General features: G+C 52.2%; 1 protein-coding gene across 1 annotated transcript in view; it reads left to right on the forward strand.

The window, feature by feature from the left end:
* The window catches only part of LOC106004637 (renalase-like), a 111009-nt gene that overhangs the window by 72600 nt on the left and 10757 nt on the right, over positions 1-27652 (forward strand). The window contains exon 7 of the mRNA XM_045087081.1: positions 2394-2535. The gene's annotated coding sequence lies outside the window, so the exon portion shown is untranslated. The remainder of the gene's footprint in view (positions 1-2393; positions 2536-27652) is intronic.

The raw sequence follows: 27652 nt of genomic DNA on the forward strand, positions 1-27652 counted from the left end.
ATTTGCTCTTTCCACCACTATGCGGGTTACCTTCTTCCAAAGAGATCCATTGAGGACATGGAACACAGAGGCCGAGCGGCCTGGTGGACACCAGGAGAGGGTGTGCTGTGCAACCTGGGGAGAAAGGGCTATACCTGCCTGACCATGGTGGATGAAAAGGGCGCACTGAACAGGTTTGTGGGCCTTGGGCAAAGCGGTGAGCTGCAGGGCTTCATCATTATCCAGGAAGCCTCCTTAAACACTGTTGCAAATCCTTTACAACCCCGCTGGTTTTCTCCTTGGGAGAAAATTCTAGAAGCAGAAACCTTAGCTCAGAAGACATGAGTGTGTTTGGCTTGGAGATATGGAAACTCATGGACACGCCATGCCCTGACGACCAGGATGCAGGTCTTGTGGCCTCTCTGCTTCCATGTTGATGTCTTGCCTTCTATGTTAGGTGAAAATATATGTCATTACGTGTGTGTCCACAGGCCTTTTATCCCTATTTTGCCATTAAATGCCTGTGACTATACACAGTAATGTGTCTTGTGGGGTCTTAGTGTCCAATCGTGAAAATTTTCAAACTCAACTGGGTATGGATTTTCAGAACTCATGGAAAAGCTGCATTCAAGTCAAGCAAGCATTAGTAAAGGGGGACTGAGTGAGTTGAGGAACATGAGCCTACCTTTGTGACTCTTGTTTGAAACGTTGCTGGTTCTTTAATATTTCTTCTCCCAGACTTAGGGAAGCTGTATCTGAAAATATCCATGATCTACAGAAATGTGATGAAATACTTTTGTGTGAACAAATGGGAAAATTTAATTTCTCTCCCTACATGAACTCTCCATCATTCAGAAACTCTCAGGGAGAATTCTTTCTTCCAAGGTACTTGGGATTATTGGCGTAAGTTCAGCACAAGTGCCTTTTTCTTATTAACAGAACACCGCTGGAAACCTTGGTTATTTTACCAAGGGATTGAATGAAATGTCCAATTTGACAGTAATGTGTGTAGACTCAGATAATGAACAGACAATTTTCAGGAATTAAGGGTGACTTTGTGGAGCCCCTTGACAATAGCAGCTTCATACCTCGATGACACAGTGCTCAGGAGCCTTGCCAGATGAGTAGGGAATGTTACCTGTTGGTAGGTATAGGAACCTCAGGATATTTTGGGGAGAGGAATCGAGAAGAGGAATCCACCCAAATTGACAGGTATTGCAGTCAAATTTGATGGTAGTATTGTGCTTGGCTTTGGCCTGGACACACTCCTAAAAGTTCACTCTAGAGATTCCTCATGAGAAGTTCCAGCACAGCAGGGTTTCAAAATCTGTATGGAATGGTCCGTCACTATGCCTGGCAGGCTTAGTTAGAATAGATGCTAAGAAACCAAGTGTGCTTGTGGCTGCCTCCTTGCATCTAAGAAACCATCCCAAATCTGTTGAACTGAAATCATTCAGCCATGGGGAGTGGCACACGCTGCCACCACTGCCAGGCATTTCTGTGCTTCACAATGGGTCCCATGAAGCTCTGAATTTGTTTAGTTCACAATCAGGTTTGGGGACATCACTTTGTAGGGTGGCAGTGTTTTTGGATTGGGAAAATCCTATCAGAACTATACCCAAATCGTCCCAGAATCCTCTAGAATCTGGTTGTTGGAGGGCTTGCCCTTTAGGTCAGTAGCATAGTCTCTGGATAGGAGTGAAGCAACTTCGATCTTCAAGGTATAGGTTACATTCATATTGGGTGGTGATTAGTTGTTGGTTCTTTTATTTCTTTTTTTGAGTTCCAGGGTCCATGAGAGGCATGTCTTAGAAAGGAGAGACCAGAGGCTCATTTCAGCCAAATAGCGTTGTGAGGAAAGTAAGGAAGCAAGACTAACAGAGTCACTCACATAGAGTAGAAAAGACATTGAGGAGGTAGAGTATATGCATATCTCCAATGGGGGTTCCGTGTCATTGAAGTTACAGGGTAGAGGAATGAGAATGCATGTCAAAGATGAATGAAGATGCAAGGAGAAGTAAGCAACCCTTGACGGTCATGCAAAATGCAGTTGAAATAGGGTTTATGCAGATCTTCTGTTCAGGTTCTGGGAGCAGCAGAAACTTTATTTAGACTCCTGTCACTAGTTGCACATGGTGATTAACCTTTGGGCCATTTCCTGGCCCACATCCTCCTGCTTGGGTCTGGCAAAGATATCATGGAACTCCTGGTAGCCAGTTGACTGTGCATATATCATTTGAAGGTCTGCCAGCAGCAATGCTAAATCTTTAAATTTCGGGATTCTGTGGTTTTGGCCTCTTTGAGCATGTGCTCTATGCTGGAAGGGAGGGGAATGCTTTCAGTTTTGTGTGACATTGTGTCTTCCTGAGTGCGGGTCCTGAGACCTCAACTAAATGCTCTCCCTGTTTTTACAGGTGGTGCTTTGAACCTCAGGTGACTTGACCTCGTTGGCCGCATCCAACGCGTCTGGCCTCTGTCTCTTCAGTGCAGATTCAAATGCCAAATATATTAGCATTGTGACCTCTGTCATCTCCCTGGTGGATGTATACCACAGTCGTAAGTTGTCATGGTTCTGAACCTCCTGCCAGGGTTGAGGTTCAGGCCTTGACTTGGGTAATTTTTTTGCCAGCTTCTGTCTTTCTTCTGGAGGGAAAAATACCCTCTTCTTTTTGATTAACTTGGAGATATACCCTTAACCAGAATGTTTAGAGTTTCCTGCTTGGGGAAGATGACTTAGTGGCACATATAGAGAAGGTTCTGCAAGTCCCTGCCCCACACAAAACTTCTGAACTCCAGGTTGCCTCTGGTAGCAGAATCCTGAGTTATTGCAGCCTGACCTTGTATAGACATTCTCTTGACGATTGATGTTCTGCCCACAGTTGCTTTGTTGGGCCATTCATCTAGAGCAAAGAATCCCGGGCATCTTTACAAATGGATGTACATGGGTCATGTACATTCTCTCTCTCTCTTTCTCTCTCTCTCTCTATTTCTATGTTTCTTTTTGTGGGCCGAGTGGGAGTTGCAGAGGATGAGAGAGACCCTTCAGCAGGCTCCCCATGCCTTCCATAGCCTGACTCAGGGCTCAGTCCCATAACCCTGACATCATAACCTGCGCCAAAGCCAGACGTTGGTCCCTTAACTGAGAGAACCTCGCAGGCATTCCTGGACAGGCTTTGTCTTTATGGAAGGGAGTGTAAGAACCCCCTCCTGTTCTAAAATCTTCTGAATCGGGGAGTATTTCCACGTCTGCAGTGGTTGTACACCCTCTAAGGCCCAGAGATACGTAGCTGTTCTTGGTGGTGGAGAAAAGCCCTTGACTCCCACGTTCTCATAGACGGGGAGGAAGCCTCACTGCCTGATGCTGACCTGTCGAGGTTTTCCTGCCTGGTCCCAACAGGTCTTCCAAAGAACACCCTAAGATGAAATTAATTTGCAAGCCCCTGGGTGGCACAGTTGGGTAAGCATCTGCCCTTGGCTGAGGTCAGGATCGCTGGATCCTGGGGGATCAAGCCCTGTATTGGGCATCCTTCTCCATCTTCCTTGCAGCCCGATCCCGACTGTTCTTACTCCCTTGCTAGCTCTGTCACTCTCCAATCAGTGAAGTAAATAGAGATATTTCTAAGTGTGTCATTAATTTGTAAATCCTTTGCACTTCGTGAGGACAATATTAGTAGAATGAAGGACATATGAGAGGTAGATCACAAACCATGTGTTTGTTGAATCTTGTGACCATTCATCCTTGCAATCTACCTACATGGATAAGTTCCTGTTTTCATGAACATCCATCGATCGCCTTGTGTTCTGAGATTCTGAGTTCACCCTTGACTTGATGTTCTCATGGATCCCAGGCAGTGTTACTTCCTGTGACCCCACTTGCTAGCAAGAGACGTTACCTGTGTCAATTGTGAGAGGTATTAAAGGAAACGTCCCCCGTTCTTACTTGGGACAGTGTGCACGGTTGTGAGACCCCGCCTGTTTGGTGAGACTGGCCTTCATGCAAGTACTGCTGGATCAGAGCAGATGTGCTTGATTTCTAGCTATTGGTTACAGGAATAGCGCATTCCGCATTCCTCAGAATGGGGCCCTGCTGTATGTGTTTGCAGTGTCTGAGTTTGTATCTCAGTGTGACCCCGAGGAATTCCTTGGGAGGTATTTGCCCAGTGATTCTATGATGGGAGTGTCCAGGGAAGAATTTCCCCCCATTGCGTTGGGATCAGTGATTCCTCGGTGTGAGGGTGTCATTGCTGGCTAGGGAAGAAGGGATACCTGAGCCCATTCCTTTGCTCATCAGACTGGGAGGATTTTCCTGTGTGTGAATCCTCCCAGATCCTTCCTGTGTTGGCTCCGTGAGGAATGGGATTTCCATATGGGATGTCCTCAGCATTCAGCCACAGTGATGATGCAGGGGGTCCCAGGTGTGCCTGCACCTTCGCTCCCGTGTGAGGAATGAAGCACACTCTGAGATGGTAGCAGGAGCCTTAGGCCTGAGCCCCACCTGAAGCTTCTCCCACCAGGATACCACGCTAGTGGCTCTCCCCGTGTGAGTTCTCTGGTATTGGGAAAGGGCCCACTTCTGGCTGAAGGCTCTGCCTCAGTGACGGGAGACAAGGGGTTTGTACTGTGTGATTTCTGTGGCGGTGAGCAAGGTGGGCGCTCTGGGTACAGGCAGGGCCCCAGTGATGACACAGATTTCGCTGCTCTGAGTTGTCTGGTGTCTCCAAATGTGAGAGTTATATCTAACGGCTCTTCCACGTTGACCACATTTGTCGGGGTTGCCGCCATTGTGGATCCTCGGATGCTAGCTAAGGGTGTTGCTGGCCTAAATGCTTTCCCCTAAATGCTTTCAACCGGTTTCATTCTGTGGGAACGTGCCCATGACCTCAAAGGGATGCATGTTGCTGCGAGCTCTTGTGCAGCCATCCCAGAACATGGCTTCTACCCCGTGTGAGGTCCTGGACATGAAGAAGAGCAGAGCTCTCTGAAGGAAGGGTCTCCTACCTTTGTTCCATCGCTGAGGTGCATCTCCGGTGGTCTTACTCTGTACAGAGGTGAGCACTGCCCTGGAGTTGTTCCCCCCATGTGTGTCATGTCTCCTTTCCTTGGAAGGGTGAGTTCTCTCGTGTCTCCCGAGGTTAGAGCCCTGACTAAAGGCTCTCCCACATTGGGGAGATGGGTGTGCTGCAATCCAGGATGAACAAGCTCTGATGTCCCTGGCACCAGGGACACATGGCTGAAGGCTCTTCCACATTGTCAGCAAATACAAGGCTTGTCTTCCCAGGACACAGCACACCCAGAGTGAGGTGAGGGACGTGAGACCTCTCTGTGCTGTGCTCCTGTATTGGCCAGGTTCCTGTGCAGTGTGAACCCTCTGCTAATGGCCAGAACAGAAGGGGTTGTGGCAGGACTGCACACTCATGTTCCTCCCTTCCTGACTCAACGCACACGTTCCAGCCCCTTCCTTCAGGAATGGTCACTGCGTCTACCCCTGCAAGCCACTTGTAGTCGGGTGCCGTGTTCCTTTCTGGAATTCAGATAGATCTTTCTACATGTTAGACTCACCCCCACGTCAACTGCTGATTAAATTTTCGATGTCTCTGTTTCAAAGACTATATACCCGTGAGTCGTGCTGAAGCCAGTGACTTTTCCAAACACTCGGGTGGTGGCTTGACTTGAGGCCCCTTTCAGCCAAGAAATGAAACTCTTCAGGTCTCTGGTGGGACAGCCCGTATGCTCAGGGTCTTGGATGACAGGGGATTGTGGGGAACACTTAGTGTAGCCCATGTCCAGCTCTAATGTGGAAGGCCAGGGTTCATGACCCTGAAGCTTCCCGTAGACTTCAGAGAAGCAGACCTTTGAGATGCCCCTGTGTGGGTCTCCCTTCATCCTTTATAATAGGGAACGTATTGCCGTGAGCTCCTGGGTCTTGTACACCAGAAAGAGTCCTGGAACACTAGGTGAAAAAGTACTGAAGTGCTGAGTGGGGACTAACAGAACAGAAGGAGAAAAGGAAAGAGGGGGAGGGCGGAAGGAATACAAAGAACAAAAAGATGGGCGGGCGGCTTGAAAAAGGGGGAAGAGAAACTGGTAGAGAGGCATTAGGGGAAAGAAGAAGTTTGAAAGTTGTGAGACAAACATCTGAGAGTTAAGATTTGAGCTTGATGACAAAGGAAACGGATGGAGTCCTCTACTCAGGAGCAGAAACCAGTTGTAGGGTGTTGGTGATGACAATCTATGGACCAGATAAACCTGCGAGACAAAGAGAGTGAGGGTGAGATGCTGGGGAGTTTCAGAAGGGCAACGTCAACCACGTCAAGGACTGAAAGAGGGGCCATGTGAAGGTTTGAGTGCAAGAATCACAGAAGGGTCCTGTCCTCGGAGGACACAGAATGTGCAGTGGGTGAGGTGGATGGAGTCGGAAGAGTTGACAGAAGTGGGCCTGTGTGGCAGGGTTGTTTCCACAGGAGCCCTACAAGAGACAGGACTGATGTAGGGAAGAGGTTAGCGTTGAAGGCCGATGGTCAAGAAAGAAGTCTTGAGACGGCGTTGCTGGCAGGAGGTGGTTTTTATTAAAGCACAGGGATATGACCCTTGGATAGAAAGGGCTGCTTGCTGGGGTCGTGACGGGAGGCTGACTTTCTGGGATGGCATTGGGGGAGGTCAGGCAAAAGGGAGGTTTTGCAAGAACGTGGCAGGTGGACAGAGGACACCCAGGATACAGTTGGCTTTGTTCTTGTGAAGGGAAGGTGATTTTTCCTTCTAGGAAGGTATGAATTGAAAGATTGTGTGGAGCTTCCTGGAGGAATGTTACCTTCCTCCTCTCACAGGTCCTTCTCAAGGGACTGCAGGTTTGAAAAGAAACTCTATCCTACGGACATTTCCTTCGGCCTCAGCCTCCCTCAGTGTCGTGGAGGGGAGGGAGATGTCAGGGCTTCAGGAAACGGAGATCCGGGCCTCTGGTAGGTCGCTAGCCTCTCGTTAAGCAAGCCTCTTCCTGCAGAATCATGAGGTCTTTTACAAACTGAAGGAGACTCTGGTCTTGCCGGGTTTTGATCTCCATCTTCTGTGATGAATCTGTTTTTTCCTTTCCTCAGCTTCAGGGCAGTTAGAGCACCTGAGGGATGTTCCCCATATCACAGGTTGGGGGGTGGTGTGGTGTGGCAGCTCCTGCTTGGTGCTCAGCTAGCCTCCTCTCTCGTCCTGCACCCCTGACCACTGCAGAGCGTTGCGTGGTTAAGGTTGTTGAAGGAGGACGGTCTCATCTTCTGTAACTTCTTCCACTGAATAGGGGCACAGAGCTGTCCCTCTGCGTGGGTTGTTGCTGGTCAGGTAGGGGAAGCCCAGCTGGGGGAGGCCTCTGCGGTCAGAGTTGTATAAGGAAGAGGCCGCTGAGTGCAGGGGAGAACTTGTGACTGGATCTTACTGAGCGGAAAGGTCCATCTGTCCTCTGGAATTTACTGCAGTGAAGGGTTCCTGGCACCACCTGCAGAGATGGGGCAGGGGGTGGGAAACAACACAAAAGGGTTAGAAGAAGAAAGAGAAGGAGAATCCCCATGAAGAGTCCTCTGATAGTGGGTGAGAACTCTCCCCCAGGCCAAGAGTTGAGCCAGTCCTTAAGGAGAGGGATCCTTAGAAGTGGGGATTTGAACAGTGGCATCTGGTAGGAACCCATAGTTATCTTTGAGATCATGGGGAATGTATGCACAGCACTGTGTCTTTCGATGGGCACAGGCTCCACCTTGTGCAGCAGTTACCACCTCTGAAGCCTTTGTGTTCTGTAGAACTGCTTTGTGCATTGGGATCATTCCCGTATTTCACTGAGAAATCCTGTTTGGGGTGACATGGTGGGCCTCGACTGTGTACTCAGTAAGGACTTCCCCATGCCCCACAATGTCCTCTATTCCCAAAGAGGGGCAACAATGGATGTTAGGTGGCCACGTCAGTGGAACGGAGCACCCATGCACTGTTGCATGAAGTGGGGATGGTCAGTGATGGTTTTCATGATGCACCCATGCATTTGGCCCAGCCCAAATGTCCAGTGGCCTCTGGAGCTTGGGGAAGCCATGGGCCCAGGTTAGAGCTTCATGGCCACTGCGTCCCAGCTAGGGGCCCTTATCAAATCCCGAGTCTCCTTGAACCGCAGTCAGGCTTTCAAGGGCTCCTTGGGTTGGGAGGGCCATTCTTGGAACGTGCAAGCATTTCAGGCCCATATCGGGTTGGCGGGTCCTGGCTTGGGAAGAAGATACTTTTCTGTCAATTGCTTCATGGGCGACGAGGATGAGTAAGGCCTGTCGGAGTCCGGATAAATGCTTGTATGATTTGTTGCCAATGAGAACCAACAGGTGGGCACTAGGATCTCTGCTTTGGGGGCAGACATTGTTTGCTGACAGGCTTTGGCCTCAGCAGTCCAAGTTTGACTGATGACAGCACACCTGGTTATTCTTACCACCTTTCCCTGAAACTGTTGCTGTTGCTAAAGCACCTGTCCTCCACATTTTCATAGGGGCATCTTCATTCTAGTGGACTTCAGAGCCTTTCCAGAGTTCGGAGCCATGGATGTAGAGTGGTCATGTCCAGGCCTAAGGGTCACTGTGTTTCCAGTTGGGCTGGTTTCGGGTGTTAGTTCAGGCGTATCTGAAGCATAAGGTGGTACTTGTTAATATCATGGGCCTGCTGTCATGGTTTGGTGGCCTTTGTTCTCTGGGACGCTCTGGAGCTGATGCCAAGTCCTCAGAGTCAGGGGCCATCCCCGTATGAATTGGGTGGTTGCTTTTCCCAGGAGGGCAGTTGGATGCTTAGCTAAAGCCTTTGTTTGCCAGTGTACCTGAATAGGGGCCACCCCTATTGCTCTTGGATCAGTAGGACTGGGAGAGAAGAAACCATTGCAAGAAGCCCTTTTGATTGGAGGTCCCGCTGGAAGATACTCATTAGTAGGAGTCACTGATGAGTGGGAGAAAACTTGTCCGGGAGATAAGGGCACCCCAAGTGCACCCTCCACTCCAGGTAGAGAGCAGTGTCCTTCATTTCCCCATAAGTCCCCAGAGAACCCTGTGGAGTGGTGTGTGTTCTCTGGCTTTGAGGGGAAAGAGTTCCTCATCCCAGCCCCATCCAGCTGGTCAAGGTGCTCGTTGAGTTCCACAGTCTTGGGGGAATCAATTGCATGGTCCAGTTGCGGAATAAACCCTGAGCCCATGGGTCCCGGTGATATGCCCGCAGAATAAGGAGCAAGGGGACTGCCTGCCCACGAGCTAATGTGACCATGTTTCTGAGGGTGACCTCAAGTTGTCTAGCTTAGGTAAGCAACACATTTGGAAAGGCCACCAGAGTTAGACTTGAATGTGCACAAAGGTGAGTTCTTGAAACCGACTTTTCCTCTTCAAAAGAACACTCCTTTCCAGAGACAGCCAACTTAGGGCTAATGTTCCTTGGAAAGCAAGCCCTGCTTTAACCCACGTGGCCCCCTTATTGACTTAAGCTCAGCAAGACTTGTGATCAATCCGGAGTGATCGCTTAGAATCTGCATCGCTGGGCCTTTTCCAAGGAATCTCTAAACGTTGTCTCTCAAGGCCAGAAGCCAAGGAAAGGGCTGGCCTGTGATACCTGTGGATTTGGGCAGGTTCCTTTTCCTGAGGTGCCTGGTAGATCCTGGGGTTCCCACTCCTGCCAAGAAGTGACACTCTTTCTGCTCCTGGTGAGGTGGTGGGTAGTCTGGAGGCCAAGGGGTAAGACCAGCATTCCCAAGGGGCTTGCTGGCCACCGGCTTCCTGAAAGTCAGCTTCAGTCCCTTAAAGCCCTTTGGTCCCATCTGGGTCTCAGCGTTGCTGTCTCTGTAGGACAGTCCACCCAAGCCTTGTTCAGATCAGCCATGTTTCCAGTGATGGCCCCGTTCCAAGGTGAAGAGATTCTCATGGAACATCAGGAGATGCTGAGGGTTGCCATGGGAGAGGAAATGCTTCCTGAGACCTTTTGACTTGGAGGGCTCAGGCAGAGTCCAAAGCGCCATGCTTTCACATGCTTCCAAAGGAATGTTGGGTCCCATTTTGGTATGTCCTAGATGTCTAGCACTGCTGTCCTTGAGGCCCAAGTTTTCCCCGAGGTGCAGCATGGTGCTTGGGACCCCAGTTCCTCTGGCGTGGTGTCTGGGTGCTCCCGAGTTGGAGCTCAGATGAGGGACAGCCTCTCCTCACTACACCTCTTGCTGACACCAAACACACAGACTGAGCAGGGCCCGTTTTGTGGGGCCGCTGCCAGTGTTGAACCCAGCATTGGTCACGGTCCCGTGCGTGGAAGCGACAGGGGCGGTCCCAGGGTGGCACCCTCGGGGAATCCAGCAGGGGTAGGGTTGCTGCCCCTCGAGTCGATCCCAGTGTGGTCAAGGGGCCCTGGCAGTGCCGCTTTGTCCTGCATGTGTCATGCTGTGCAGGGTTTCTGGGGACTGCAGGGGACAGCGGGAGGAGGAGCAGCACCTGCAGCAGACAGGGGAGATGAGGGGAAGGCTGCTGTCCCGCCCAGTCTCAGGTGGGCCCAGTCTCACCAGATAACGGACTGTTGTGGGCCCAGATGGTTGCCTCGTGCTCCAAGTGTCCGTCATTGGCAGGGCGCAGGCAACCAACTCTGGGTGTGGCTGCTGACTCAGAGGGTCCTCTCATCTCATCCTCAGGGCTCCAGTGCCATCTTCTGGTGGGCTGCCCAGAAGTCGTCTCTTTGGCCTACGGAGGTCAGGCAGAAGAGAGCCGTTCCTGCAGGCATGTTTCCCTGTGTGTTCACGCCGAATCCTCCTCTGGGCCCAAATCGGAGTCGCAAGTGGGTCCCCAGGGCCGCCCTGGCTCCCTTTGTCGGAGCACCCCAGGAGCCTCTGGTGCCCCGGGGTCGTGGGCACAATGTCCTGTGTGGCAGCTGTGGAGACAACGGGTGGAGTGGTGTGAGATAGCGAGTGGCATGTGGCATGGGCCAGGTCTTACCAGAGGCCTGTGGGGTTTTGCGGGACGTGTCTTCTGAGGTGTTGAGGTGGAGGTTTCCCTGCAGGACCCATGCATGACCTGAAGAAAGGGGAATTTCCTGTGGGCCCCCTGGGGCTGAATGAAGGCTACACTGCCAGGGTCCCTCAGGCCCCTTCCCTGAGTGTCCTCCTCCATGACGGCGGGGGTTCTCCTCCTGCAGTGCTGTCCCTACCCAGCCTATCTGAGAACCCTGGACGTGCCCTTCTCTGTGGAGGGAGCCTTTGCCCACACGAGTGTTGCAGGTGGTGTGGCTGAGACGACGTGCTCCCGACTCCCACGGGAAGTGAGTTTGCACAGTCCACGGGCTGTGGGCAGGTGTTGGGCGAGGTGGGAGCAGGCAGGGTGGCCTTTCCCTGGTGGGTCTCCCCTGCCGACTGAGGGATCGAGGAGAGTCTCTAGAGTATGAAACTCACAAAGCGAAATGGTGCCATGAGGGGACCCACTACCTCCCACGAGGCGTCTTGGAGGCTCGGGGGACTGGAGGTGTTGGTCAGATCATACGGGGGTGGCTGGCGGACAGGACTCAGTTGGAGATGGGGCCCGACTCTGTGCCCACAGGGATGCAGTGCTGGTAGCGGTGAGCTGTCCTGCTCCTGTGAGCCCGGGGGCCTGTCTTATTTGTTCATTTCTCACGTGCCTGAAGTGGGAGATGAGGCCACCCCACCACTGTCTCTTCCTGACGAGTGTTGTCCAGGAGCAAGCCGTCTGCTGACTTTTGCAGGGTGGGAGGGCAAGGCTTGGGTTGTGCAGAGGGTGGGGTTCCATGGGGGGTGTGGAGCCCTTTGCCAGAAGAGAACCGTGCCTAGGATGCCTGGGGTCCAGTCCCTCCAGGCAGTCAGGGCCGTCCCTCCAAGATCAGCAGCTCCTGGACGACAGCGCCCAACCACCACAGGGAGTTGCATGGATCAGGTGGAGGTTGCCGGTGGGATGTTCTCAGGGCTTCCTAGTGCCTGCAGGGACTGAGACCTTCCTCTCCTCTCCTCTTTGTGGGCAGAGGCTAGGGCAGCACCCCAGGTTTTGTGCGGTTTGCTGAGGTACCCACAACAGGGACGGGACAACGAGGGAGAGCGTGTGTCGGGCCCCTTTTCCTGCCCGACTCACCCTGTTCCTGAGTCCTCCTCTTCTTCTGCTTCCCTTGTTGTTTGTGTGAATTCTACTGAAGGGAAGCTTCTTGAGAGCAAGAGCAGAACTGGGCATGAGCGCAGACTCCCCAGCAGCAGAGAACCCAGTGGGGACACCCAGGCCCAGCCTCCCTTCCTGAGGCCCCTCCAGCCGGGTGATCCGTGCCCTGTAGACTCCCAGCCCTCCTCCCTGCTCTGCAGTCCAGGGCTGCTTCCCAGAGTCAGTGGTGAGGGGTCAGGGTGATGGGAGAAAAGGGGTGAGGAGGGCTGCCCAGGGATTTCATGCAGCAGTTCCGATGCAAAGCCTGAGGGCCTCCAGGGTGGGCGTCGTCAAAGCAGGGAAAGGGGAAGAGCTGGGAGGAGGTGCTTATGGACAGAGGAGAGAGGAAGCCCAAGAGATGGAGGTGGAAGTGAATTACAGGCACAGGGTGGCTCCTTCTGTCGGAATCGTCGTCTTCCGTGGAATTCTTGTCCAGGTTAGAGAGCAGCGAGGATGCTGGGGTGGCTGTGAGAGAGGACAGAGGGGAGTTAGTGCAGCTCCTGTCCCTCCTGTCCCTCCCTGCTCTCCTTCCTCCTCCACCTCCTTCACCTCCTCGCCTAGAGATGCTCCATCTCCTTCCCCCTGCCAAGCTCCACCAGTCCTATTGTTGTCCAGGAGGGGGCAACCAAGGAAAGAGAGGATATATCCTGGGTCCCCCAGAATCAATCCCCTGATCCCTCTCTGCTGGGAGCAGCTGTCATGGGTCTGGGATTGCTGGGGAAGTGCCGGGAGAGATGGCCCACCACCTCCCCACAGCCCATGTCTGCCCAGGGACTGAGATGACCTTCCCTGGGATGTGTTTCAGGGAATGCAATGCCCTGTGTTTCCTTAAGAGTTATGGAGGTTGCATGGAGACGGGAGCACGGGATACTGTGCAGGTGCCCTCAGCTGTTCAGGGAAGCCCTGGAAAACGTCCTGCGGTGCAGTCACTGAAACACAGGATTCCTGCCAGTGCTCCTGCTGAGGCTTGCCAGGAATGGATGCGGTAGCAGTGTGTGTAGGGCCCTGGGCAGGCCTGAGGAACATTTGCCATTTGGGCATGTCTAGGGAGTGGAGAGCATGGCCAGGGCTGTGTGCCGGTGAGGTGGGTTTGTGAGAGGAACTGTGACTCCCTGGCCCTGCTCCCAAGAGGCTCTGTGCTATGCCTCGACACCAGCTGGTGAGAGGTAGAGTGGACCTGGGGCAGCAAGTGTGTGAATCAGGTCCAGCAGCCCCTTCACACAGGCCCAGGGGACCGTGGCCCACGACAGGTAGTCTCCAGGGTAGCTGCATGGGGGCGTCCTGCCCTTGGGAACACGTCCACAGGTCAGACTCAGCTGGGGTGTGAAGGCTGGCAGAAGCTACGATTTATGGGCATCTGTGTAGTGAACTCAGGGGAAGTACGCTTTCCCTTCTGCAGCATTGGGTGTCCCCTTGAAGATATAGCAGCTTGGAGAGAATTGGGATGGTTTGGTAGTGGAGGTTATGAGGGAGAGAATTTAGACCTGTCTTCCACCTCCTGGCTCAGACCAGAACGTAGTGTCACAGTTCACTTGCCCAGAAGAGTGCGGTCAGGGCCGCCAAGCCTGAGCATAACCATGTCTGGGCCCGTGCCAAGCAAGATGCAGAATCTCTTGTGCACCATTCCCGAGAGGCCATGAGCAGAGAGACCAAGCTTTGACATGTGGCAGCGGCCAAGGGAGGCACGAGCAGCTTTGATGGGAAAGATCCTTCAAGGAGCTGCACAAGGAGTCGAGAGGTGATGACAAACCCAGCCTACCTAAAGGCCCGTGGACACATCATCTGTTCTTTTCATCCCCAAACCGTGAAATGAGCAAATCATGCCTGTGCCAGATCATCCCTTTCCTTGGTGGTTTTTGACCCACCTTCCTCATTCTCCAGAGCGGCAGGAGCAACCCCATGTTCCTGGGAGCCCTGTCCCAGTGTTCCCCTCCTCGGTGCCGTTCCCTACCTGAAGAGACTTCGTCCTCACTGGTGGAGTTGTCAATGCTCTCTACAAGTAGATCTGAAGGAACTGAAAGAGGAGCAAAGCCGTTAGGAGAGAAACCGCCTGACCCCTTCATCCCAGGTACATTGAGATGTCTCTGGGCCATGCAGCATCTGCCTGACCCTTTTGCTGTGCTGTTAGAGGTTCACAGGGCTGGCGGAGCTGGAGCCCTTGGAGGAGACAGGGTTTGGAGTTTCATGCCTTCTAATGAGGCCAGGATGCTGCAGCAGTCACCTCAGTGTCAGTTCTGCATGCCCATGACCACTGTCCCCTCCCAGTGCAACCATCAGAAACTCCAGTCGTTATGGGACTCTTGACGTGTGGCTAGTGGGAGTGAGCAACTGCACATTTTCGTCCCTTGATGATTTCCATATACTGCACTGAGATAAGAAATGACTGTATGATGGATACTAGACAGACTCTTTCCTGGATCGCTCAGCACTCGAAACCAACCAGGAGTGAGAGACAGGCCTGCTCTCCTGCATATTGCTTGGGCAACCGTGGCTGGCCTGACAGGGACATTGATCAAAGGAAGACATTCCCGGGATCACACACACCCATCAGGCACTGCTGGAGGTCTTTGGACCCGAAGAGATTAAGGTGAAGTCCCAGTTCCTAGAATAAATGGGGAACAGATTCCGTGCAGCACTGAGCAAAAGCATACAATGTGATGTTCTCAGGACAGAGGAGCTGCTACAGTAGATAAGGGAACCACAAAGGAGCACAACGAGCCACGACATTTCTGAATATGAAGAAGTTGGTGGTGGGTCCTTAGAAGCTGACCTTCCAATACCGTGGATGACTCCCCTGAGCCAACAGGAGGGTGCTGGCATACAAAGAGGCAGGGGCACCTGGGATTGGAAGAGAAATGCCCATGGAAATGCACTCATCTTGGCATCACGATGCTTGACAAGAGGACCGCCCAGAAAAAGCATCCTCTTCTGAAACAGCAAACAGAGTGAAAAGGCCGCCCACAGATTGGAGACACCCTTGGAAATCCTTACTTTAGGAAAGGTGTGTTCACTGGCAAAAAGGAAAAATAAGAAAGAAAGCCAACCAAACAAAAGAAGACTGGGATTTCACCAAATAAAAGAATTGAGAAAAAGACTGGAATAGTCTGTGCTGCAAAGGGAACAAATGACTCGGCCAGTCAAACAGCCATCGTCAGAAAAGATGCTCAACATAAGGCATTGTGAGGGTATTGCAAATCCAAAGGACGCTGAGCTGTGGCATTGTCAGTTAGGGTAGCGAGGACTCAAACCAGGAATTCAAACCAAGGACCCATGTTGGAAGGAGGCAGGAAATTGGAGACTTTGTATGCAATTCGTGGAATGCAGACTGGTGCAATTACCCTGGAAAAGCCCGTTGAGTGCCCTTGGAGAGCAGCGAAAGCTACTCCCGTGGATCCCGCACGTGCGAGTGAGGAAAAGAGATGTCGGAAAATCAGATTCTGTTCCAATAGGTGTTTCTCATGAGAGAAAGTCTTGTTGGCTGCCAAAGAACCCTGAAACCCTGATTTGGCTCTGTTTCCATTCCCAGGCACTGAACTCCCTTGAGTTGTCTATTGGCCCAAACCTTCAGAATCTAACAGGGCCCTCTTGCACAGACAGATGGCCAGTGAAATGGGCAGTGATTGTCCTGTCACACCTGTTGAGGTTTGAGGTTCTGTTTGGCCACCCTGCAATGCACAGAGCACCCTTCGTTCCTGCATGGACGGGGCCCAGGTGCCCCCAGTGATGCTCAGTCCCTGAAGACGACCTTATTCCCCCTTGGATAGGACATCTTTTGGGCCCACCTCCGAGAGCCCCAGCGAGGACCAGTGGTGGGTGTGGGATTTCCCTGGGAGAAGGCCAGTTGCATTCCTAGACACAGTATCTGCAGGGAAATGGTAGATCTCCATGGAGAAACACGGAGTGAATTGGCCCCATCTGTTCCCTGGCCACTGCCCCTTTGTGCGGGTCGTCCCCGAACGGGCTGTTGCACGTGGCTGCCCTGGAAGCTGCCTGCAAAAGGGAGGAAGTGTGTCCTAGCACTCAGTGCTTCTGATGAGGTTGGGAAGACGCATCGTGGGGCCTCTGATGCAGAGATGTGTGTGTGTGAGCGCAGTGTCAAGAGGGAGGTGATGTGACCATTCTTGCCCGAGACCTACCTTGGCGGGAGAGCCCCATGGACACTGACTCAGTAACAGGGACACACTTGTGTCTTTGAGGCACAGTCTAGCCCTTCCTAGTTAGTGACAGGATTTGTTTTCTGGGGGAATTGACGTGTATTGGCACCTCTTTCAATTGTAGGTGTTGAAGAGTTTTCCCATGAATGGACGTTCATGACGTGACAGTGATGGGAAATATCCCTGAGAACGTGGACACCATTAATCGCCATTTTGAGGGGACAAGACACGTTCGAGAACACCGGATTCACCCACCTACACACACACCGACCCTGAGAATCACAGCACATGGATTCCCATGGAAATAGACCTCGTGCCCAGCACCCGATCCTACAGCACCCAAGAGCAGCATGGTAGCATCCGGGGGCAGGGTCAGGAGGCCTCGGGTCTCGGTCCAGAACATGACCCTTAGTCTCATTGCAACAGGATCTGGATTCTGGGTGACTCTCAAGATGGAGCCTGCAAGGAATCCCCACCTTGCCCATTGTCCAGGTTGCTCCAAAGCAATGAGTGACTCTAGAGGACAGCATACTTAACACTCTCCCTTTCCAGCAGGGCCACCTGCAATTTCAGAAAAGAAAACATGATGAACATCAAGTCCTGCCTCGTCCTGTGTGCACAGCTCTTTTGTTCTTTTAGTGATGGGCAGGGTCATGGGCAGTGATATGGAATCCACTTAGAGTTCGCATGCCCTGGGCCCATTGGGTGGTACGGTGGTGTCAGTAGCACACGTGAAAAAGCTCATGACCCTGTGGACTGTAACTGAACCTGCTGTTTCCTGCAGGGTTTTTGGAATAGGATCTCCCTGGCTAAGGGTCGCTCCCTCAAGAATCTGCCCACCAAGGACATTGTATGTGCTGAGGTGTTTGGATCTGATTGTGAGTATCAGAGAAACAAGGGGTGCTGGACCTCACCTGAAGAAAAGCTAACTTACCACATTGGTGAACAATGGGGCCTCTCCCTCTGTGCTGTCCAGGTCAAAGGCCATCGTACAGGCTAGCCAGGGGATCTAGGTGGACACACACAGAGAGTGTTGGGACCACAATGGAAATCTTCGGGAATCACTCTGGGAGCTTTGCTTGGGGTGCACGTGCGGACAAGTGTGTGGAGGTGGGGAGCTCATCAGTATGGACTGAGCTGTAGTGGGCCCTTCCTGGATGGAGGATGAAATGTCCTGGAGAGGGGCAGGGACGTGAATAGAAACTCTGCCTCCCATTGGAGCTACAGGGCCTAGAGTAGCTATGAAATAGTCCATCTCAAGGCACACCTACTGCCTGCCCCCAAACCTGCACCACCCAAAGAGCAGCACAGTAGTTTCTGAGGACAGAGCCATGAAGCCACGGGTCTTTCTCCAGAAAATCCCTTTCTGTTACTCTGACCCTTCTTCTCAGTCCCGCCAGACCTGGAATCAGGGTGATTCTCATCGTGGAGCCTGCGAGGAAGCCCCCAGCTTTGCCCTTTTCCAGGTTGTTGCAAACAAGGGAGTGACTCTAGAGTACAGATTACTTACCACCATCCCCTTCCAGCAGGGACATCTGTAATTTCAGAAAAGAAAACAGTATGAACATCAAATCAGGCTTTGTCCTGTTTGCATGGCTCCTTTGTTCTCTGGGGGATGGGAGGAAGCCAGATGGGGAAGTGTGCTAGAGGCCCGAGAGCAAAATGAGTCCTCCACAGATGCTCCCAGTCTTCCTAGAGGTCCCACGTTCCTGGTCCCACTGGACACAATGGGTGGCGAGGAGAAATAGCTGCTACCCGTACCAAAGCTCCCTGCCCTCCAGATGGTAGGTGATCCTGCTGTGGTTCTCCCTGCACCCCTGCAATGCCTTCAGGGTTAGGTAGCATTTGGTAACAGATTCTCCCTCAAACTTTTCCCTACCCTGTCAATTGTGCATGCTGAGATTTGTTTTTTTAATGTGACCTTGATTAAAAAAGCCAGAAGACTTTTGTGTCTCCCCCAAAGAAAGGCTAATGTACCACTCTGGTGAAAAATGGGGCATCTTCCTCTGTCGTTCCTGCCAAAAGTTCCCCCACCTGTCTATCCAGCCAAGCTAGGGAGAGATCCACAGAATGGTCAGTCCACTGGTGGGGCTCGGCAGGAAGAGCTCAGGGAGTGTTGCTTGGGGTGGGCGTGCCCGGGAGAGTATGCCGACGTTGGGTTGCGTGGGTATGGAAACTGCTGCTGCATCAAGAGAGGTCAGGGCAAGGAGCAAGAATGGAGGGAAAAATATTGACTCTGAACTTGAGCTACAGGGAATGGAATCAGGGACCTCTTCAAGCTGAAAGAGGGTGAACACTAAGAGACACGGTCCGTTGTACTGACAGGCAAGTTCCTCCAGCCAGTGACTGTGTTGTGGTCATTGTCAAGACCGCTTCTTGGCCGCTCCCACCTATCTCTCACCTCTTCTAGGATATTGTATTTCTGCAGAAGAACACTGTGTGGCAGGGTTGCTTTCAATGCAAGCACAAGTACCCTAGAGGTTTCTATTTGTCCCTGAGTCATGCGGGGTCAGGAAAACCAAAGACCCAGGATTTCTACATACTGACATCTGACCCTTCCAACAGAGTCCCCATCCACAAAGTGTCGATTCTTTCCGTCTTCCTTTCCTGTGGCATGTGGGTGTGTCCTTGGAGTCCGCAGGACACAGTTTCCCAGGACCCAGCTCCCCCAGTCAGGAACCGGCAAGTTCACGAGCAAGAGGAGGCCAGACAAGGGAAGGGCACTCTCTAACCTGGCCATGTAGCAGATTGTCAGGAAGTCGGATCAGGCCCCGAGCTAATGATGAAGCTTTCCTGGCCATTGCCATTTGCCAGTGAGTGTTCAAGGTGGGAGCGTTTTTGTAAGGCTGGTGGTGATGTTTGGGTCGACGAAAGTAGCTTCTGATTCCTTTGTGTTTTGACCCTGAGAAACGTCCCGAGCTAGGACAGATGTGGGCCCCTTCCTTTCTCCCCATCTGTGTCTGAAGAAAGGGAATCCTGAGCAGCCCTCCAGGTCGAGCTGTGGTCAGCGAGGAATGTGGTGTCCTCGAGGTGGGGGGGGTGCGCAGCGGAGATGAAGGAAGTTTGGTTTTGAATCTTTGACCCATGCCCTCAAGTCCATTCAGCAGGAGATGTCTTCTGATGAAACGCACGCACTCCACACACCCACATGCCTGGTCCCTTCGCATCGACCCACACAAAAACAAGCCCCAACCCTCCGACGCACCAAGCACACCACCCGAATGACCTACTGGTTTGCAGGGACTGTAGCACAGGGTCCTGGTTTTCTGCAGGACACTCTGTTTGTTCAGTCCGCCCCAGCCTCCATTTCCGGAAGGAACTCAGAATGGGGGATGCTCTCCAGACCAAAGGAGGAGAGAAAGCCCTACCTTACTCTTCAGCTAGATCTGTCCCCCTAAAGGGAGTGATGGGGGAATACCCATATGGGACATATCTGGTCGCCGCCTCCTGCAGTTGGAGAAAGGGAAACCCAGTAAGGATCCCAGCACCCTGTGCACACCGTGTGCACACATCTCTGTGCCCTTGGTGTGTGTTGTAAGCAAGCTAGATGGGATGCAGTCATTGCATCTATAATCCAGAGGAGGAGGAAATGACCTCCCAAAAAGGCTCTGGCTTGTTATGTCAAAACCCCCCCATCCATTTTCTTCAGCAACTCATTCTAAAGCCATATCCCATAGACAGAATGACCTGGTGGAAAATGCTCATGACCATCCATTGCCTAAGCAATGGTGGTGATGTTTTCTCAGTGCCCATCTTGATCCAGTGTCCATTAATGGTATAAACTCACAGCAGGCTCTCAGCACCAAGGATATTGTCTCTCCCCTCTGGCATGTCCATGCTCAGATGTTCATGGAAAGAGAAATCAAACACTGGTTGTTCCTCAGAAGCACAAAATGACTTTACTGAGGTGACCGAGCAGCTCAGACATTGAAGTTTCTTCCTTCAGCTCAGGACCTGATCCTAGGGTCCTGGGATGGAGGCCCACATTGAGCACCCTGCTCGAAAGGGGTGCCTGCTTCTTCCTCTGCCTCTGCTACTCCCCCTGCTTGCACTCTCATGCGCTCTCTGTCTCTTTCCTTCTCTGTCTTTCTGTCTTTCAAAAAAATAAAATCTTGAGGAACAATGATTTTACCTGAGGGAGAATTGGAGTTTCTTCCTCGGCCCTCAAAATGGGTAGCTCTTCCGTCAGGTCCTCGCGGGGAGCTAGGAGGATACAGAGGCACCGTGAGGACACTGGTGAGGCTGCTCAGGAAGTAGGCAGGGAGTTTGGATGGATGAGGACAGGAGGGGAGTGTGCGCGTGCGGGCGCGTAGGAGGTACGGGCCGTACTGCTGCCGGGCCTTGTGTTGGGCACAGCAAAGATGGCGCTGGCCTGCCTTCTCTTCCGGCTAGAAAAGGCGCCACCGTGGCAGTATTGGCGCCAACGTGGCGGTTTCGGTTCCGCATATCTCTGATATTTCCTCCTCTCGCCCAACACACCCTACCCAGTTACTGACTACGTAACCAAACCCCATAGGCTCTCTCCCCGCTGACCTCATTTCCCATCCCCTACCCAATATAAGCTGCAACCCCGCTCAATAAAGTGAGATCCTGCTTCGACAGATCCCCCGAGTCTGGTGTGGTTCGTTAATGCGCCAGGACTCGCGACACTCGCCATCCGGCTCAGCCCCAAGGGGAGCTACTGGCTGGCCCGGACGCTCTCCTCATGCCTGTCGGCCCGCAAAACCTACCGGAGTCTGACAGCCTTGTCCTTGGTGCAGAGGGGAAGGGACGGGAGAGGAGCAGGGAGGAAACGTGAAGAGGGTTTTTGTCTTTCTAGCTAAAGCAAGCCCAATTAAACCCAAATAGCCAGTCCAATACATGTGAAGCCTAACCTGGCTTCTGTGTGAGGACCAAGTCCCATAACCTCTCCTGACTGACGTGCCACTAAGGGGTCCCACACTGCTTCTTTGGGCATCAGCCCTGGGACCAAGATCCCCATCTGCTGCGACTATATGCATCACGTCTCTGTAATATTTTGCATGGCATAAAAAGCAGCCTTGCTTGCTGGGCTTCATTCAACCGTCAGGAAAGGAGCCTAGTAGTTTGCTTCACTCATCCTTTCTTTGTCTTCAGAAAATCCCATGTGCAACGCTGGAGAGCACAGACATTATAGCTTCCGTAAACAGCTGGCACCGTTGATGAGTGTGATAGATTCCTTCCACTATTCTTGAGCTGTCCCGTGTGTGTGTGTGTGTGTGTGTGTGTGTGTGTGTTTCCCCTGAAGACAGTGGCTGTCCGAACCCTCCCAGGTGTTCTGACTGGTGGGAAGTTGTTTACACAGAGGAGTCTTGGAGTGTGTGCTGATAGGCAGTAGGCCTGCTTTGCAGGATTTGCCCCAGGGGTGTTGGGTCCAAAGCTTCCACCCAAGCTTGACCTTGATTTCCTATTGACCAGTGGTGTGTGAATGTGTGCTTTGAGAATTTGAACCTTCCTGAGGTGTAGGGAAATCTTATCAAGTACAGTCAGTTCCCTCTGTGATGCTTTTCTGCCATTGGTCGGTCGTGTGTACACACTGAGACCAGCTATGACCGATGTTGCCCTGTTCTGTCCTCCACGGGTCCACACGCTTTCCAGCCATGTGGGCTTGAGCATGAGGATGTGGCTTTTCTCTGTGCACTTGACTCCAGGGGCCAGGATGTAATTTTTAACGTGGGCTTCTAAGCTTGCCCTGGCTTCTGTGTCCATGGAAGCCAGTGTGTCCTGTTGGGTCCTGTCAGGGACCATCATAGAATCTAGGTATTTGGCTGTGTGCATGGATGCTGGTGGCCCTCTGCTAGCTAGCACCCATGGTACATCATGACCCCCTGGCTGAGGGACTAACACAGGTGTATAGGCCAGAGCAACTTTCAGATTGGAACCTGAGCTCCAATCCTGGCTTTCCAAGTAGGAGGTCAAGGGTTTGGATCCTTCCTCTCCGTACCATGCCCGTATCAGGAAAGCAAAGGGAAATGTGCTCCAGGTACAGCTGTGGTTAGTAGGGGAAGGAGTATGTAAAGTGTGCCAGGGTTATGAGAATGTTTTGGAAGGGTGACACTGTGATTGTGATGGAAGTGTGAGAAAGACCTCCTGGGAAGGGCACACAATCGTGTTCACAAGCATAACGCATGGGGACACACACACACACACACACGCAAACACCCATGCACCCACGCACACAAGGCCTTCATCCAACGTGCACACAGATCACCCCTTCCCTATGTACGAGTTCTTCCAGGCCCTGTTGAACATGGTGACCGTGCCTCACTGGACAGTCTCGGTCAGTATCCCCCAACCCCTGTTCCTTGTTGGAACCCAGAATCAGGGGGCAGGCTTCTTTGTACTCTAGATTTCCTCCCAGAGCCCAGTGCTCTTAAATATGTACAGCTCTCATTGCTCCCAGCGTCTACCTGCAATTGGGGAAACAGAAACACAGTGAGGATCCCAGCATCCTGTCCGCTGTTGGGCCAGCTCTTTGGTTTGGGGAGGACTTCAGGCAGTTCATTGAATGAGGTCCCGTGGTTGAGTCCATGTGCCCCCACCCAAGTTCAAGAGGACCGTTTGAATGATGCTGGAGCATCATTCAATCTCTGAAGTCCATTCTGATCAACAGACAGAACGTTCTCTTTCAATGAGAAACCTTTTCTGCTGAAGAAGGTGTTTGATCCCATGGAGTTTGTAACTGAGGCTGTCCTGTGTCATCACCCTTTTTGTTTCCACTGAGCGTTAAGAGGTCAGACCCAGCATTCTTCCACGAGAGGAGACTGCTGCCCCCTTGCCCTGGGAGGTAAAGTGCCAGATGTTCCTCAAACTCCATTGATGGAAGAAATCAAAGAAGCACCATTTCTGTCTCTGAGAGAGGTGAGCTTAACTCAGGGAGAGTTGGAGGACCTTCCTCTGCCCAGCCCCTAGGAAGGTCCTTGGACTGGCCCTCCACAGGGTCTAGGAGAACAGAGAGGAGCTGTCAGGACATTGGCTGTGCTACTCAGGAATGACTCGGGGAGTTAAGTCTGCTGGATGTGGATGCAGGGCCAGAGGGAATCGACATGAAGGGTGACCAAGCAAGGCCTGACTTGCCAGTGGGCCAACAGTGGCATACACAGTGGTGGACATGGTACGCAGTGGTGGACACAGAAACACAGAAGAGGGGAGCAGGATGGAAAAGGAAAATGGGGCCTTGGCTTTCCAACGGAGGGGACATCATCAGTGGGAACTCATCAGCGTCTGTCTAGGAAACACTCAAGGCACCCTGGGTTTCAGGGCACAGTCCCATGAGCCCTCCTGCCCACTGTGAAGCCAAGCCAGCTTGCCACTTCTTCAGCTGGTCATGGGGCCTGTTCAGCTGTCTTCTGTGCACCTCTGCTGTGTGACCCTATTGGTCCTCTATCGTGCCTTGGAGAAGTAGGTTTTTTGGTGATGGAATCTAAATACTGGGGATGGTTGTATTTGTTAGTACGTGTTGGTTCAGTGACACTGCTGACATCCGTGATGCTTTGTAGACCACACTGCCATCTTCGGGGAAAACATTGCCATCCTATCTCATGGCACCTCTGTAGCCATGACAACATGACCGGCCCTCCCCTGCAATGTCCCTTCCACTTTCTGGGTCTCCGAATGTCCCTACTCGAGTGTCCTGAAAGCCTGGGATCATGTAGTGTACCTCTTTTTTTGTGTGCTTGCTTTCAACATGTGTGTTAGGTTTCCAGGGTCCATCTGTTTCATAAAATATTGGAAACATTTGTTTCTTCTTACACCTGAATTGCACTCCATGATGTGTATGGATGCCATGGAATGTGTTCTTTCATCCCATGATGAATTTGGGGGCAGTGGCTTTCTGGGGCTATTGGGAACCCAGCTGTGTGAGACATTAGTGCACAGATTTCTGTCTGTTTCCAGAATGAAAAGACGTCACCGAATGCATTGGCCCCATTTGTAGAATGGTAACCACATGGAATGTGCTGGGTACTTGAGTTCCCCAAATGTGGTGAGGTCATTTTGTTCCTTTGATGGTACGTAGCACACCCGTGTTAAGATGTGGCTAATGGGTGGAAGTGGAGAGGGGACATCGTAAAACCTCCTGTCGTATTCTGGTCCATTTTTCTGTTCAGCGTTCCTGGCGGAAAACATAGTCTCTTCCTACCTACACATCTAAGAACCATGTTTCCTGGGGAGACCGATAGGGACCTGTGTGTTCCAGAAAGACCTAAGATCCATCCCTTCAGCTAGTAGACACTTTTTTCCTGTGTCCCTTGGATCCAGTTTGAAGGAGAATCTCATCGTGTCTTGTGAACTTAAAAGGGGATGGACGGACAGCATAGAGGGAAATGGCTACCAGTGAAATCAGAGGACAAGGTGTCTCAGCAGTTTTCAAAACTTCGGTTATGTCTGTGCTACTGAATGAAAGAATACATCTCCAGTCAACGTAATGAGTCAATCCCCAAGGTACCTTCCTCGGTGTCCTCGATGGTGTAGACCTCATAGGGGGATTGGACATCCTTTCCTTCTAGTCCATCCTTCAGCTGCCTCTACTCGCCAGCTGCCCAGCAGGCATTCCTCCCTCCAGGTGGGACTTATGAAGAGGTCGCCGTGTGCCGTGCTCTGAATTCTGCCCCCTCCCTCACCCACAGGTTCTCTGGGAAATGGCTTTTATTGAAGAGAGACAGGACAGAAACACAACAGAGCGCCGTGAGCACACCTGAGGGCCTGGGTTCACATCCCATTGAGAAGCCACACCTACCTGAAAGTGTTCCCCAGAACTCTCTGTGCCCCCTGTCCCTGCCCTCTGGCCTAGACGTTAGTGTGCCATCACAGTGTCCCAAGTGATTGAGTCCAAGGAGCACCTGGGCCCTAGGGGAGGACGGGATGCTTCCCAGCCGCTTGGCAGGTGTTGAGAAACAGACTGCCTACAGACTCAGCTAGATGGCTGGCTGTGGGTGAAGCCACACGTGGGACTTGGGATGGCTCCACTGCAGGGGAGGATGGAAGCCCCCTCATTATCCTTCCCATGAGAATGATGCTTGACAGCCAACAGAGAATCTGTGTGCCTTTGTCCGGTCCTCCCCACAGCAGCACCGATAGGAGTGGTGACAGGCTGGCAACCCCACTGGACAGTGGAGGGCCCTGAAATGTAGGGTGGTGAAAGGACCATCCAGAGTTGCCACTGTGATGAGGGATGGATCTGGGACAGGAATGTCATCGTTTCCCTGTTGCTGGACAACCCTGAGCCCCTGACACCAACCCACGGCCCCTGAGAAAACATCCTGAAGACCTAAACCAAGAGCTGCCCTCACAATCTCAAATCCCTCTGTGCCAGTGTTTCTGTAGGGGGGAGTGAGAGCCACGAGACTAGCCTCAGTCCTCACTCACCTGTGTTTGGGGCCCTGACATCAACTATATGGCGGTTTCTGCCCAGTGGGGCCCTAGTGAAGGACCAGGAACGTGTAGCATGGGCCATGTTCCCTCACCTCTCTGCAAGGTCAGCACAGTCGCCCAAGGCCATCCTGAAGGCCAGTTGCAGCCCACGGCTCCTGGGGTTCTGCTTGGCTCCCAAGCTGATTCAGACTCCCAACGGTCACATAGGACCCCGCCGAGAACTCACTTGCCTTCCGCTCCCAAAGGTCACACTTTGACCCCACCGAGAATGCGCTTCCCTTGAGCTCGCCAATGCCGAGGAGCAGTCGATGGTACGAATGGACATGGAGGTGGCCATGTGGGCTGGGGGTGGTTGGTTTCAGGAAGGAGACGGATGATGCTGAGTGACCCACTCTTGCCGTGCAGACTGCTCTGAGGAGCCTGGATGGAAGTGAGGCTACCCTGGCTGCTGTGAGTCCCTCCCTACTCTCTCATTTTTGCCAGCATCCCCTGTCTACTCTCAGGTCTCCTGATTCCCTCTGGAGACTGTAGGTTTAGCAGACAGTCTCCTGTCTCCCTCCCTAGGCTGATACTGGAGAACCCAGCCCAGGATTACCTTTGAGACCAGCAGACAGTCCACAATGCAGCTGCTATGTGTTCTGTCCACCCACCCGGTGGCACAGCCCGTTGTAGAATGGTAACCACATGGAATGTCCACTCCCAGGCATCAAGCAGACGGCCCGTGAAACCCTTCACATCAACCCATGAGACCACCCCACTGTCTTCCAGTGTATCTCCTTCTAAAAACAGCTGCATTTTGACCGCTGACCATTCCCCTCCGATATTGTCATGTCCATCGGGAAGACGTGACCGGCAATTCATTCCCCTCAAGTGTGGTGCCTGTGTCGCACCAAGATTCTCTGATCCAGGGACAGCAGTGTGACGTGTGACCTGTGTATTGTCCCTGTAGGACTGTGTCCGAAATGGGTATTCAGAAAGAATATGGTTTTCTGAACGTAGAAGTGCTTTAAGGATGGCAGCTTCCCCACGAAATCCCAATGAAATCACCCAGACAAACGAACAAACACAGGCATCGAACTGGGAGGAGGAATCAGAGGGTGGAGAGGAAAAGCCAAAGAGAAGAAGCATGTCTCTGTAAAAGGGAGGTAGCCAGGTTGAGAGAAGAGAATTGAGAAAATCGATAGGCACATACCTGTACAACAGCAGTTAAGATTCCCCATTGTGGGGACCTCTACAGCCATTCACCAAACTGTCACGGCCTCGGCTCACAGAGTGACAGTTGAAACGGAAGGTTGGATGCGTGTCATTGGGTCATCGTGGCAATGGCTCATGACAGAACTCTCATGGTGAAGGCATCCCTGCACACTGTGGGGTCATGGAGGGAAGTGGGTTGGTGAGGGGTCGATAGATGATGGGCATTGAGGAAGGCACTTGCTGTGGTCAGCACTGAGTGGTGGAGAGAAGTGATGAGCCCCTGAGTTGTACTGCAGAATGCAATACTGCGCTGTACGTTAACTAACTTCATTTTTGGACATTCAAAAAAGGATACTCCTGAGGGCACCTAGGAGACTGAAATGTTCATTTTACTATCTGCTACTCTGGAAAATTCCTCTATTTATACGAGATTGTTTCACAAAGTCTCTCCAGGAGTTCTTGGGTGGCTCAGTGGGTTAAGTATTGGCCATCGGCTCAGATCCTGCTCTTGGAGTCCAGGATCAAACCTAGCATCTGGCTCCCTGCTCAGGGGGAGTGCTGCTCCCTCTGCCCCTCCCCAAGTCCTGCCTGCTGTGTTGAATAAGGACCCTGCGTTTGCACTACTTGGTATTTACCCCATAGACACAGATGGAGTGAAAAGAAAATTTACCCTGTAGACACAATGTTTATAGCAACAGTGGCCACAGTCGCCAAACTGTGGAAAGAACCAGGATGCTCCCTTTCAATAGACGAATGGATAAGGAAGATGTGGTTCAT

The sequence above is a fragment of the Mustela putorius genome, unplaced genomic scaffold, assembly GCF_011764305.1.
Source record: "Mustela putorius furo isolate JIRA1106 unplaced genomic scaffold, ASM1176430v1.1 tig00001033_pilon_pilon_pilon, whole genome shotgun sequence".
In the NCBI taxonomy this organism is placed as follows: domain Eukaryota; kingdom Metazoa; phylum Chordata; class Mammalia; order Carnivora; family Mustelidae; genus Mustela; species Mustela putorius.